At 46.0% G+C, this 15,150-nt stretch overlaps 1 protein-coding gene across 6 annotated transcripts in view; it reads right to left on the bottom strand.

Annotated features, from left to right (window-relative positions):
- The window catches only part of STK32B (serine/threonine kinase 32B), a 313,103-nt gene that overhangs the window by 14,285 nt on the left and 283,668 nt on the right, over positions 1 to 15,150 (bottom strand). The window lies entirely within an intron of this gene.

Below are 15,150 nucleotides of genomic sequence, written 5' to 3'. Positions count from 1 at the left end.
GCGGACCCTAGTCAGCAGGCATTCCTCGACGGTGTGCGTCATCATCTGTGTTGCACCGCAGCTGCACAAAGGGCTGTCATGAAGGCCCCAGAGATACTGGTTGGCTGAACAGAGACCTTGCCTGGTCCAGAACCTGTTCAACAGGGACCACTGGTGACGGGGCAGGTCAAAACCAGGCAGGCAGATTGTGGGGTTGGTGATGAGGGACTGGTTGGGGATTATAACAGATATCCATTCCTCTCACCAGAGTGTTTCTGCCCTACATCCTGGCATGGCGGATGAGACCATAATGGGCGACGTGACAGCAAATGTGCAGCTGGTGGTTTAAAAAGGTCATTGTGCAGCAGCAGGCTTGAGTTGGCGCATACTTTCTCCACTAACTTGCCAGTGGCAGCCTCTCTTCTGATATGAGGAGGAGCAATGGTGCTCAAAACTGGAAGCCATGGGAGGGGAGTCGGACACAGGGTGCTGGAGATTATGCGCTTGGCGACATGTAACTGTGTATCCACCAATTTGGTGTGTGACGATCGACTCCAAATACCACCGAATATGAGGTAAAGTTGGAGCACGAGCACCCCATGATGAACCTGCCAGTTTACTAAGAAGATTGTTGCATGTCTTCGTCAGGTGGGCATGGTAACTCGGTGTGCAGTCTAAGGTCACACCTACATAGACCGGTTCTACTTCATGTTTCACCTTCTGACCATTCAGATAAACATTCAGTTCTCAGGTTGTGGTGGCTGGTGAAGATGGAACAAACTGGAGACTGTTTTTATGATGCTTCCCTGGAGGTGCTAAGTCTTACAGTAGTCAGCTAACTTGATCATGGTGGCATCAAGCTCATGAAACGTCTGGTCCTGGGTACTGCAACAGATGTCATCAGCCTAAATGAACTTTCGTGACTCTGTTGTTGGCAAGTCATTGATGTAAAGGTTGAACAGGATTGGAGAAAGCATGGAGCCCTGGACTGACCCATTGCTCTGTTATGTCCAAGCACTCGTCTTCTCGCCTATATGGACTCTGAACCGCCTATCGCAGAGGAACAGTTCAATGATGTCTGTGACCCTAGGTAGCAGGAGCAGGCCAGTGTGCCACACCATATCATATGCCACTGTTAGATCAATGAAAACAGTGCCTGTTTTCAAGTAGAGTTGAATATTCATAATGATTCACTCTGTACCTGGTTGGATTTGCTTTTCTTAATAGGGGTTTCATGTCTATCTAGGTTTTTATATCACTCATCACCATAATAGCTGAATGCTCACATTTTTTTTCTTTTTGCTACTCAAAGTATGCTCTGCTGACCCTGCTTCATCTTAAATCTCTCTCCCTCTCTCTCTCTCCCTCCACATTTCAGATCACTGTGCTACTTCTCACTAATCTCTTCCTTGTTCCTTTTGTAATGGACGTGCCTGCCTTTCTTCATCAGCAATCTTACCTAATTAAAAAAGATGCCTTGCTAAACATTATTGAGTCTGGCTGGCTTCTCAGGACTAGTAACTGCTTCTTAGCTATAAACTGCTCCATTTCTGTGCAGTCATTTCTGTTCACCATTAATGATTTAGAAGTACCAATCCAAATGCAATTCTTTCCCCTTTAATTGAGTTGTTGCATGGTCAGGGAATGGCATTGCATTTGAAGACAATTTCCACTTCAAGACAGCAACACATCAAATAATGCCAAGAGCTACATAACACTAATTAGAGACATACCCTATGGTTTTTAATATTAGTTCTGCATTACACAGCATCTTTCAACATTAAGCCAGAGGCCCAGAAAGTTTACAATGGAACCAAAAGGTGAACTGTACCAACTAGGCAATGAGGCCAGGGAATGCAGGGGTGCTGGAACAATTTGTATAGTGGGGGTGCTGAGAGCCATTGAACCAAACTGTAAACCCTGCATGTAATGGAAACCACTTCAAGCCAAGGGGCACAGCAGCACCCCCAGTTCCAGCACCTACGAGGGAATGCACTATTTTTCCACATTCTATGCTAGAGAGCTCTAGGTACAAATTTTCCCTGGCAGAACACTGAGGCAATGCTGCTACCTTCATTTGGGGTGAATCTCTCATGGGGCCCAAATGTACATCTGTTCTGCCAGATCCAATACTCTGCCTCATCACCCTATTAAGCCCTCGGGACACCTCTGTGAAGAAGGCAAAAGTGCATTAAGCATGCATGGAAATTGAGGTTAGAGAGTTGAGGGAGTTGCCCAAGGTCAAAGTGCCTGATATAAAGGCCACAGAAGTCAGTGGCCAAGAAGATTTTTTTTTGGATCAAGAGTCCATGGAGGATAAGAACTGGGTGTTCTTGCTTCCCAAGCCACTAGCCCAGACTTCCGCCGCTATAGTGTTTCTTGTATTTTTGGCTATTTTGGTTCCTTCTCATTTGTTAATAGAAGCAGCCAGATGTGAAGATTTCTCTAGTGAGGATAACATTGGAAGAATAGCAGGAATAATCTGTGTTTAGCCCATTTAATAAAATCATGACCAACCAATATGATTTTGTCTTTACAATTTTTAAAAAAAAGGAATTGAAAAGATAGCTTTCTTTCAGCTATGGTTTCTCATTAGGGGATTCCTTTTATTAAGGCTCTACTAAACAAAATCAGCTTCTTAAGAAACTGTTGGCAAAACTGTTAAAATACAATTTCAAATACTTCTGCAAATGTTTGGGGAAAAGCTATTGCTGGATTTTTCTAGAAATAATACAAATGAAAACAGTAGAAATAGAATTTTGGACTTAAAAACCTTGTCAACAGAAAGGATCAAAACGTCACTATGAAATAGGTTTCATACAGTGGGTTTTAGCTAGAGAAAACAAAGGGGTAATAAAGCATGATATTGGTATTGTTTAGAGTCTATCTTTTTTTAACTGAGACATTTTAGTATAGCTCTTAAAGAACCAAGGGAAACATTGACTCTTGTTATTAGCTTTAGACAACATCTACACAACTCCCATTTGCTCATTTTATTTGGGTTAGAGAGACACAGATACACACACACATATAATTGCTCAGCAAGTGCTAGCATTGGAGAATGTAACCAGTGTGAAAATGTCCCAGTCATGAGGTTCTCACTCACTGCAGGTTGTACTTCCTTCAGGTGATTAGCTCTCTTCCAGGTTTGGTGCCTCCCCTTGTGGTCTCTTCACCTGTTGTCCTCTCTCTCTTACTCGAGATGGCCCCTGTTTTGCTCCAGGGGCTGTAGCTTCCTTTTTGTGACTCAGCCCTCCAGCCAGGTCACTGTGTGATTTCCCTTTCTGGGGTATGCCCTTCCCTCAGGGCCAGGCTCCTGCTCTTTTCCTGGGTTCCCTCCTTCACTCTCTAATGTACAGAGAGTGGCTGAAGACATCCCCTTTCTGTTGTCAGCTTCCTGGCTTTATCCTAGCCCAGCCCATACCTGCTCAAGTGAGTTTCATCCTCCAATCAGGGGCTGCTCCTCCAGCCTACTCCCCTCATGTGGGGCCTATCACACTAATTGGCTCTTTCTGAGCTTCCTTTCAGGATTGCTGTGGGGTAAACCCCCCACCACAGTCCCCTAAATTAGTTCCATAATTTGTAGCTCATGTTCAACTGAAAGAGGTATGCTAATAAAAATAAAGCCTTTTACGCAGTGGCAATTCTGCCACTGGCATATATGGACCACTGGCCAATTCAAAAGACAGTAAAATAAAGCATATTAAACTCCATCCCAACTGCACATGACAGTCAGAGCTCTCAAGAGTTCCCAAATTAAACTGAACTGATGCAGTAAAGGGCCAAGATTTTGAAAAGCTCAGTAGGGATTTTGGTTGCCTTGGTTTTTGGTGCCCAGCTTGAGATAACAAACAGGGGCCTGATATTTCAGAAAGAGTTGAGCACATCCCTCCTAAAATTAGGCCATTCTAAGAAAAGTCTTAAGTGGGACATAATTAAAAACTGAGCCCCACAAAATCACTAGTTGCTTTTGAAAATCTTGGTCATGTTGCACAGGGAGGGAGGATTTGGGAAGCCTGTGGAGAAAGTGTGCACCACCTGTGCACAGCTTTGCAGGGACTCCCAAAATGCTATTGTGTGTGTGTGTTGGGGGGGAGACGTGTGTGTGTGGGGGGGGGGTGTCAGGGGTTAGGGACATGGGTGTCCCAAGTAAGGAATGGGAGTGAGGCTGGTAGATTGGCTGCTATGCAGATCCATGGATATTGCTCACTGCATAATAAGGCAGGGGTCCCACAGGAGTTATCTGTTGCCTCAGGGCTGCAGCAGAATCTGTGGAGCGGCTCCATGACTATTTTGCAGCCTGGGAAGGAGGATTGCTTTGCTTCTGGGCAGTCCTGCTTCTTGGGGATGCACTTACTCTTCAGTAAGAATATACATAACTAAGGCCTGGTCTACACTAAGGGCGGGGGTCGAACTAGGGTACACAAGTTCAGCATTCACGTAGCTGAACTCAAAGTACCCTAGTTCGAACTACTTACCCGTCCAGACGCCGCGGGATTGAAGTCCGCGGCTCCAAGGTCGACTCCGCCACCGCCGTTTGCAGTGGTGGAGTTCCGGAGTCGACCGGAGCGCGCGGGGAGTTTGAACTATCGCGTCTAGATTAGACGCGATAGTTCGAACTCCGAGAAGTCAAACTCACCGCGTCGACCCGCGCGGTAAGTGTAGACATACCCTAAGGTAAGTTACAGTGCCCCACCTGCACTTCTGACAGAGCAGCCACAGCCTCTACCCTTGCAACCTCTCACCATGCTGATTCAAAGGGCTAAGAAAAGGGCCTACTTACTCATTTGTTTTTCCCTTGTATTCGGGGAATGATCATGTTATTTTACACTCTGGAAAAGTAGGGTTTTTCTTCTGTTTCTCATGATACTTGGCACTTACATAGAAGTGTCCATACTCCATATGCTGTATCAATGTCTGCATGCTTATTACAGCTAGGTACCTTTAGTCTTCTGCAAAAGACTGCTTTCAGTCATGTATCTTACTGCTTTTGGTCACTAAAATGTTTTAAATCTGGCTGCTTACAGTTAGGCTCCCACATCGTTATTTAAGTACCTAAATAAGTGGGCTGATATTCAAAAGTGCTGCTTCCCATTTATATCAGTGGGAGCTACTGAGTGAACAGCAATTTTGAAGATTTGGCCACTTATTTAGGTGCCTACATAAGTATGTAGATGCCAAATCTTAGGCACCTATTTCTGAAAATCTTGGCCACAATGCATTTGTTTATTTGGTGAGTCCTGTGCTGTTAAACCAAATGTGCAGGAAAAACAGTCAACATAAGCCTGATTCCTCCATTTCCAATTCCTATTTTACAAATATATATCACTGCTTCCCTGTGCCGACTCTGCATGCCCTGATGCTCCTCACATCACCTTCATCCACAATTGACCCTGGGCCTTCTTTCATGCTGCACACTCAGCCTGTAATGCCCTCTCTTATCTTGTATGCCAAGCTACCTCTCTCTACTCCATCAAATCTTACAACTGTCCAGGACATGTGTGTAACTCAGCAGCCATTTCAAGAGACTGTCCAGAAAAAGGAATTAACATCAAGGTAATCTCCAATTTTACTGGAAAAGGACAGTGCTAGACACAGCTGGTAACTCTTGAAGTACTGCAGGATTAGTCTTTTGGATTCAGTCTACACATTTGAATGGAATCCTGGGGCTTTTCTGACTCTACCCTCTTGATGTTCACCCTGCTCATAACACTCCCTATACTAATCAGTTTCCAATCGCTTCCTTGCAGTGGAGATTATCTAGCCATCTGCAAAAGGTATATATGACATAGTGTGCGAATTCCATCTCTGCCAACTCTGATCTGCTATACAAACACTGCAAAAAATGTAGTCAGTTGACAGTTATACTTTTGGTAGAGAGTTTTGACAGTTTACAGAGCCCATTCTTGAATCTCCAAGTCCCACTGACCTTCCTTTAACTATAGTCAAAAAGTTCCTCGTCATACCACAAACTGAAAAATATAACACAATAAATACTGTATATTTTCTGCTGTGTGATAGCTGATGCAGGATGAAAGGTACATAGTGAGAGAAAGTCAGGCAGTCTAGGGATATTCTCAGATGTCAGAGACAACAACAACTGACTTGGTTTATCCACAAAACAGAATTGATCTAGATTTTGGGGGGATTAAATTGAAGGATGTTACAGGACTGAGGGGAGGGATAGCTCAGTGGTTTGAGCATTGGCCTGCTAAACATAGGGGTGTGAGTTCAATCCTCAAGGGGGCCATTTAGGGATTTGGGGATTAAGTTGGGGATTGGTCCTGCTTTGAGCAGGGGGTTGGACTAGATGACCTCCTGAGGTCCCTTCCAACCCTGATATTCCATGAATCCCTAATCCTACCCTAACTGTACCACATTACCATAGAACCTGCTACTCAAGAAAAAATTATCTGATAAGAAAGCTTATTAAGCTTTTCACAGATACACCTCTACCTCAATATAACATGACCCAATATAACACAAATTAAGATATAACACAGTAAAGCAGCATTCCAGGGGGGCAGGGCTGCGCACTCCAGTGGATCAAAGCAAGTTCAATATAACATGGTATCACTTATAACGCAGTAAGATTTTTTGGCTCCCGAGGACAGCGTTATATCAAGGTACAGGTGTATCTCTGTTCTGGGGACAGAACACCTGAAAGCTGTGTGCTAAATTCTGACTTGATTTACACATGTTTCTATGCTACTGAAGTAAATGAGGCAGAAGGTTTAAGTCACAGCAGAATTTGGCTTTTTATAGTGAAGGTTCATCTGAGGTAATAATCAAATATTTTCAAACAGATGAATTATAAAGGCAGTTCTTATGTGTCCAAAGAAACAGTGATAGAAAAATGTATAGTCATGTAAGAAATAGTGGCGAGTTACCTATGTATGATGTAGCAGTACTTACAGCTGCAATTGAATATGAATTTAAACCAAGTTAGTAAGGGAAGGAATGAGAAGATAGAAAAAAAATGATGAGGGATGGACGGAAATGGTGATGATCAGTAACTACGGTAATAAGGTCACATAGTATCTGATATTGCACCCATAGGAACAGTCTATGTCTGTCACGATCTGTGGATAATCACAAGAACTAGATTCAAACCAAGCCAGTTTGAAAGACCTGGGTCAGTACAACTGGCTGGAAATGCATTGTTTGGAAATCTCTGAAGAAAGTCATCTTGAGGACTATGCTGATTTACTCTCTCTGTGTTCTGTTCTTTCCTGTATGTCATTGCTTTGATTCTGTTCACACAAACTTTAATTCACTTTCTGTTTCAAAATCTGACCTTTGCTCACTGTTATCAACTTAATTTAACTTCCTTGTTCTCTGAAAAGTACATGAAGCCCTAATGCAATTCAGTGCTGAAAGTAAAACATAACAATATTCTCAATTAACTTACAACAATGTAGGGCCTGTTGCTGGCCTACATATGGGTCTCTCTCCTTTACACTGTCAAGCCAATCAACCAATGACTGAAACACATGATAATTTGACTGACATGCAGATGTACTCCAGGATTTTCCTTTCCTTCTAGTGAATTTACTCCTTTCCTTGTTGTTTACACACCCATCTCACAGTCCATCTAACATTTAGTCTTTTCAGTCGTCATTTTTCATGACATGCAAGAATTAAAATAGCTACCATCTACGAGCTGATAAAAAATAAAGATTTTCAGTCTAATGAATCAAGTAAAAAGGAATTACTCATCATAGATTGGATTATGAAGCCAGGCGGCACCACTGTGATCATTTAGTCTGACCTGTGAATCAATTCCTGTTTGAATTAGACCACAGTTTTTAGGAAAACGTTCAATTGTGATTTACAAATGGCCAGTGATGGAGAATCTACCACAACTCTTGGTAAGTTGTTTCAATGGTCAGTTACCCTCACAGTTAAAAATATGCACCATATTTCAAGTCAACATTTGTCTAATCTTTAACTTCCATTGGCTTTTGTTGGCTAGACTGAAGAGACATCTGCTATCAGATTTCTGTTCCCCAGGTAGGTACTTATAAACTGTGATCAAGTCACCCCTTAATTTTTTCTTTGTTATGCTAAAAAGACTGAAGTCTTTAAGACTTTCAGTATAAGGCATGTTTTCCAATCCCTTAATTGTTCTCCTGAACGTTCGCCAATTCATCAATGTCTTCTTGAGTTGTGGACACCAGAAATGGACACAGGGCACCAGTGCCAAATGCAAAAGTAATATAACCTCCCTGCTTCTGCTTGATATTCCTGTTTACATATTCAATGATTACATTAGCTCTCTTGGCTGCAGCATCGCACTGGGTGCTCATGTTCAGCTGATTTTCCATCAAGACCCCTGTGTCCTTTTCACAGTCAAAGCTTCCCGGGAGAGAATCCCTCATCCTACAAGTATGGCCTTTATTTTTTGTTCCTGTTGCAAACATTACTACATTTTGGGCTCCCCTAATGTATGATCCTGGAATAGATAGATTGGCATCCACCTTGAGAATATGACTCTACCCCCCACCTCCCCCCCCCACACACACCTTATTTAGAGACTAAGGACTGGAATCACAAGAAGACTTATTTGCCAAACTGCCAATTTATGTGCCAAAATCCCAGAATCTGGCCCTACCAGGATTCACAAAACTTCTGTTCAGCTGCTGCAGAACCCTGTAAGTGCCTACACCTGCTCTGCACCTAATGTTCTCTAGACACCTATGATTCTGTCTCTGAGCATGTGTACTGAAGCCTCGCTCTAGTCATCTGGACATCTAAGCCTGAAAATGATTGCACAAACCAGACCTGCAGGGTAAGTGTGCTCAAAGCTCACCTAATGGATCAGGTACCTGTAAACCAGGGGTAGGCAACCTATGGCAACAGGTGCCGAAGACGGCATACAAGCTGATTTTCAGTGGCACTCACACTGCCCAGGTCCTGGCCACCAGTCCAGGAGGCTCTGCATTTTAATTTAATTTTAAATGAAGCTTCTTAAACATTTTAAAAGCCTTATTTACTTTACATACAACAATAGTTTAGTTATATATTATAGACTTATAGAAAAAAACATTCTAAAAATGTTAAAATGTATTACTGGCACGCGAAACATTAAATTAGAGTGAATAAATGAAGACTTGGCACAGCACTTCTGAAAGGTTGCCGACCCTGCTGTAAACAAATTCACACAAAACAGCTGGGAGAAGGATCTCCCTCATAACTTTTAGCCTAGTGGTTAGGGTACTCACCTGGATCTGGGAGACCCCCAATTTGAGGGGGAAAAGAATTTGAATATGGATCTACCACCTCTCAGGTGAGTGCCCTAACCACTGGGCTATAGGATGTATTCTGATGTAGGGATTCCTCAATTTCTCCTGTTGAAGCTGTTCCAAAGAAATAATTTTTACAGTACAGTCATTAAAACAGGGGGAGTGGATCCTGGGTCTCCTACCTCCAGAGTGACTGGTCTAACCACTAGGTGTGACAAAGTGGGAATTTTTTGTAATACTTTTATGAGACCTATGTGTGCCTCAGTTTCCCCTTTACACCACACGATTGCATAGTAGGACAGTTTGCTCTCCCAGCATCTAAGAAACATTGATGTGAGTGTCACCTAGCAGTCTGGGCCTTAGTCCCCATATCATTGGAGCAGCTGAGAAAACAATGGCAAACCCAATAGTCATTGATACCTAGTAACCAATAACCCAGAGAGATCTGGATTTTCCCCACCTCTGAGCAGGGATGCTGCCCAACAGTTCCCAGCTGGAGAACAAAAGATTGGAGAAGTATGAGGTGGGGGATAAGAGTTGGTTGCTGGAAGGAGCTGGGGCTCTCCCCTGGAGTCTGACCAAGGAGGTCAGATGGAGAGACTGAGAGATCTTGAACAAAAGGAATCACCACAGCTTGCCTGGGTTCTGGGCTAACCAGAAATGGATTATGTTTTAACCTTCAGTTTTGCATATTACCTTAAGGTCTACCTATGCCATGATCCAGTTAATAAACCCGCCTGTTTTGACAATGCTGGTTGAATGTCACTGCAAATGCTTGGTGAGGTACATTAATCCATGAAAAGCATACAAGCCTCTACCAGGAGTCTACCTCAGGCCTTGTCTACACTACAAGACTATTTCGAATCTACTTAAGTCGAATTTGTGGATTCGACCTTATGAAGTCGAATTTGTGTATCCACACTAAATACAGTAATTCGAATTTCTGAGTCCACATTAACGGGGCTGGCGTCGACTTTGGAAGCGGTGCACTGTGGGAAGCTATCCCACAGTTCCCACAGTCCCCGCTGCCCATTGGAATGCTGGGTAGAGCCCCCAATGCCTGCTGGGGGGAGAAATGTGTCGAGGGTGGTTTTGGGTAACTGTCGTCATTGAACCGTCAATCACGCCATCCCTCCCTCCCTCCCTTAAAGCGCCTGCGGGCAATCTCTTCGTGCACTGTTCTGGTCAGTGATAGCGCGGACGCCACATCACTGCAAGCATGGAGCCCGCTGCTATCATCGCCGTTTTCTCCTCCTCGCACTTTATCGTCCACCTCTTCCACAGTCAGCTGCTGAGCAATTGGGCTACTTTTCAATGGTGCTGCAAGCACTGGGGGACCACAGGGGACGTTTTACCAACATGAATATCGGGTGGACGGGCAAGGTTCGTCATGCGTGTGTTCTCAGGAACTGTGGGCTGCGCATACGCCTGCAGGAAGGTAGTTTCTTCCTGGACCACGAAATAACTGTTGGGGATGTGCAGACGCCTATAGTCATCCTAGGTGACCCAGCCTGCCCGCTAATGCACTTGCTCATGAAGCCCTATACAGGCGCCTGGGACAGCGACAAGGAACTCTTTAAATACCAGCGAGCAGCGAGCAGTGTGACCTGTGGCTGGTCAGTTTTTTTACAGAGAAGCTGAACGTGCCCCTGTTTCTTTACCCAGTTACTGTTGACTCTCCTCTTCGGTTACATACCCCGTTCACCCCGTTACCCCCACTTCCAACACACGTGTAAAAATAAAATACATGTCACACTGTTACTTAAGAGAGGTTTCTTTATTCATGACTTTTCGTTAAAGGCTTGACACTGGGACGCAGACTGTGTTGGGTAGGGTGTGCGCTGATGTAAAGACCGCCTCTAAACTCAAGAAATGACAGGCTCCTGCTCCTACAGCGGTCCGCAGTGCCGGAATGCTTCTTTCAACGGAGCCTGCCATCCCTCTTTTTCGAATTCTGTGTGCGGGGGGATATGTGACCTTGTGGCGGAGGAGGACGGATACAGATTCCTCTGCTGCGTGACTCTGCGGTCCAGGACAAGGACCGCTGTATAAGATCTGTAACCGCCCTCCCCCGCTACAAAGTCACATCCCCACCGCCCACTCAGAACCTGGAAACCACCTCCCATACCGACCATGGTGCCTACTGACTGCACTGTGTGTGTGACCCGCTGCTGATCCTTCCCCCGTGTCTGTACCGTGGGAAAGGTGCCTGTCCTATGCAATTAACAACCCCCTTTCCCCCGCCCCCCATTGAAACACAGTCTTCTGTGAAAAAAAAATCAGAAACATTAATTAACAGCAAAGTATTTTTATTACTTAAGTAGACAGTTAGGTGATGGGACTGGGATTGGGACTTGTGTGAGTCAGGAAGGGAAGGACTTCTGAAAATGTAGGGTATGAGAGCTTTTGGGTACTTGAGCACTCTGCTGGGGTGCACTGACAGTATTGACGGCCCCGGGCACCCCTCCTCCTGGTTCTTTTGGGTGAGGGGGGTATGTGACTTTGTGGCGGGGGAGGGCGGTTGAAGATACACTGCAGGGGGGCTCTGTCCTCCTGCGGTCCTGCAGAACATCCACAAGGCACCGGAGCGTGTCCGTTTGCTCCCTCACTAGTCCAAGCAGCGTTTGAGTTGCCTGCTTGTGTTCCTCACGCCACCTCTCCTCCCGTTCGCTGTGTGATCGCTGGTACTGAGAGACGGACTCCCTCCACTGGCTCTGCTGGTCCGCCTTGGCTAGGTAGCAGCCCATATGTTCATCGACTATCTTGTCCCTTGTCTTTTTCTTTCTCCGCCTAATCTTTGCCAGCCTCTGCGAGGTGGATGCTGTGGCAGGTCTGGAGACAGTGGAAGCTGTGAGATGGGAAACAGCGAGTGAATTCCTTGCAAAGATACATTTTTGCGAACAAATAACTGAGTCTAGGCTGTCTCTGTGAATTCTGTGTTGAGACCCCTGTGCCTGGTGGGGCACAAATCATTTTCGCGATGAATTCTGGGTAAATGTCGCAATTCAATCCTTCCTCCGGGAAAACAATGGCAGACAATCTTATCGAGCCCCTTTTCCCGGAATTGCCCTTGCACACGCCATAGCGTGGCAACCATGGACCCTGTTTTGCCTTTTGTGTATGTCACCGTATGTGTACTAGATGCCGCTGACAGAGGCGGGCCAGCAGTGCTACACAGCAGCATGCTTTTGCTTTTGCATGACAGCAGGGATGGTTACCAGGCATACTGCACCGTCTACCATACCATGAATTGGTAAGAAGATGGTAATAAGATGCTCATGGTTACCTGTCCTTTTGCACTGCACCATGTGGTGCTGTCATAAGTGCCCCTGGCCGATCAGCCAGGGGCGGAAAAGCCAAAATTGGGAATGACTCCCTGAGTCAATCCCTCCTTTTTGGTATCTAAAAATAGAATCAGTCCTGCCTAGAATATGGGCAAGTGTACTAGAGAACCTCTGTATCATAGAACCAGAGAGCACAGCTGCTCTGTGTCCGATAATACATAAATTTTGAGCTGAATGCTATTCACAGTGGGTGATCCTGAAACAACCCCACCTGCTCATTCTGGCCTTCCCGCAGCCTTCCTGGGCTACCATACCATTGTCCCACCACTTGTGTGATGAAGTCATAAAGAGTGCAGGAATAAGACACAGGGACTTGTTTGTGAGAAATGAGTGGAAGGAAGCCTCCAGCTGCAATGATAGTCCAGGCAGGACATTAATTACTGTGGATGAAGGAGACCATCATCCTGCTGCTAGTCCAGGGGCAATTGAATCTTTTCTTTACACATGAAGGGTGGGGGCTGATGAAGCTCAGCCCCCTGTTGCTATGATGAGGACGGTTACCAGCCATACTGCACCATCTACCAGGAAAAATTAGGGCCAGGCGCCCTTGATCGACCTGACCGATGCTAGTACGCATGGTTACCAGTCCTTTTGCACTGCCCCATGTGCCAATGGGCTGAGGATGACGATAGATATCAGTCGTACTGCACCGTCAGCCACCCATGGCGGGGGGGGAGTGAGGATGTCGTTGTTCAGTGCTGCAGCATCGCATGTATCTGCAGCATTCATTACGGATACGGTGACATCTAACAGAGTCAACACAGGACCGTTTCCCCTTTCACTTCTGGGTGTGGGGGGGGGGGTGCGTAAATTGCTGAGCTATGTCCTGAGCCACCGCGGACACTGTGTTAGACCCTAGAAGCATTTGGAGCTCAGCCAAGAATGCAAATGCTTAGTGGAGACAGCAGGAACTGTGGGATACCTTGCGTCCTCATTCCCCCCTCCCTCCATGAGCGTCCATGATATTCTTTGGCTTTCCGTTACGCTCATCACGCAGCTGCGTGCTGAGTCTCTGCTATGCCGTCTGTCTGGAGATTTTTTAAACATACTTTGGACCAGGCGTAAAATTACAGTAATTACCCTAAATAGATGCAGGAGTCTCTGAGCGAGATCACCCTGAGGACGGTCACTGAAGGAGATAGAGAGCGCATGCTGCGTGAAAGCTAGCACGAACCAGGGCCCGATGCAGCCGTGCTCGGGGAGGCAGTGCTCCATGAGTAATTAATGAAAGCCTCGCGCGGAAAAGTGTGCTACCATGGAGCACCCAATAAGGCAGCTCTCCCCAGGAACCTCCTGCTGATGCTTTTCGAGTAACCCCAGGAGAGCTTCGTGGAGATCTCCCTGGAGGATTTCTGTTCTATCCCCATATATAGAGAGACCTCCTTTTCACACACTTAAGATTCCTGTTACATTAATAATAAAAGTTAACATGGTTAAAGCACTTACCGACTGCTCCTTCCCCTGATTCAGGATCCGGGTTCATGGCCGGGGAGGGTTGGTAGGGGATCTCCGTGACGGTGATGAAGAGATCCTGGCTCTCCGGGAAACCAGTGTTGTAAGCGCTGTCGCCTGCCTCGTCCTCCACAAACCCTTCCTCATCTTCCCCGTCCGTGAACATCATCGAGGAACTGTCCGTCGACACTGTCCCATCATCAGAGTCCATGGTCACTTGTGGGGCACTGGTGGCAGGCTCCGTAGCGGCCGTTTGCCACTTTGATTTTTTCGTAGCCTTGTCTGGGGTCCTTGATTTTCACGCGGAACTGCGTTGCATCCCGGCTGTATCCTCTCTCTGTATCATGGCTTTGGAGACCTTCTCGTAGGTCTTTGCATTCCGTGCTTTGGAGCGCAGCTCTGAAAGCACAGACTCCTCGCCCCACACACCGATCAGATCAAAGAGTTCCTGGTCAGTTTATGCCGGGTCCCTCTTTCTATTCTTGGATTGCCCGGACTCCTCTGCTGGAGAGCTCTGCATTGCTGCCGGTGCTGCTGAGCTTGCCCCGATGTCCAACCACAAAATGAGATTCTAACTGTCCAGAAAGGAAAAGGAATTCAAATTTTCCCGGGTCGTTTCCTGTGTGGCTGGTCAGAGCATCGAAGCTCGGACTGCTGTCCAGAGCGTCAACAGAGTGGTGCAGTGTGGGATAGCTCCCGGAGCTACTAAGTTCGATTAGCATCCACACCTAGCCTAATTCGAGCTAGCCATGTCGAATTTAGCGCTACTCCACCTGTCGGGGTGGAGTACCAAATTCGAACTAAAGAGCCCTCTAGTTCGAATTAAATGGCTTCCTGGTGTGGACGGTTGAGCGGTTAGTTCGAATTAACGCTGCTAAATTCGACTTAAAGTCCTAGTGTAGACCAGGCCTCAGTTAGACTCGCTGAATGGAATTCATCGTGTGAATCGGGAATGCTGAAGGCTCAGAGGTACAGTCCAAGGAGGCAGTGAAGCTGCATGGCTTACCTTGGAGGAAAAGTGAAACCCCTATGGGGTCTGGCACACTGAAGGGTTCCTCCTAGAGACTGTTCCAAAGCTGGGTGCGTTGCAGCAATCCTGGGGATCTGTGACACCACACTACAGAATCATC

Source organism: Mauremys reevesii, linkage group 5 (assembly GCF_016161935.1).
Source record: "Mauremys reevesii isolate NIE-2019 linkage group 5, ASM1616193v1, whole genome shotgun sequence".
NCBI lineage: Eukaryota > Metazoa > Chordata > Testudines > Geoemydidae > Mauremys > Mauremys reevesii.
The sequence above is the reverse complement of the archived record's forward strand: the minus strand, read 5'-3'. Positions and strand labels throughout refer to the sequence as shown.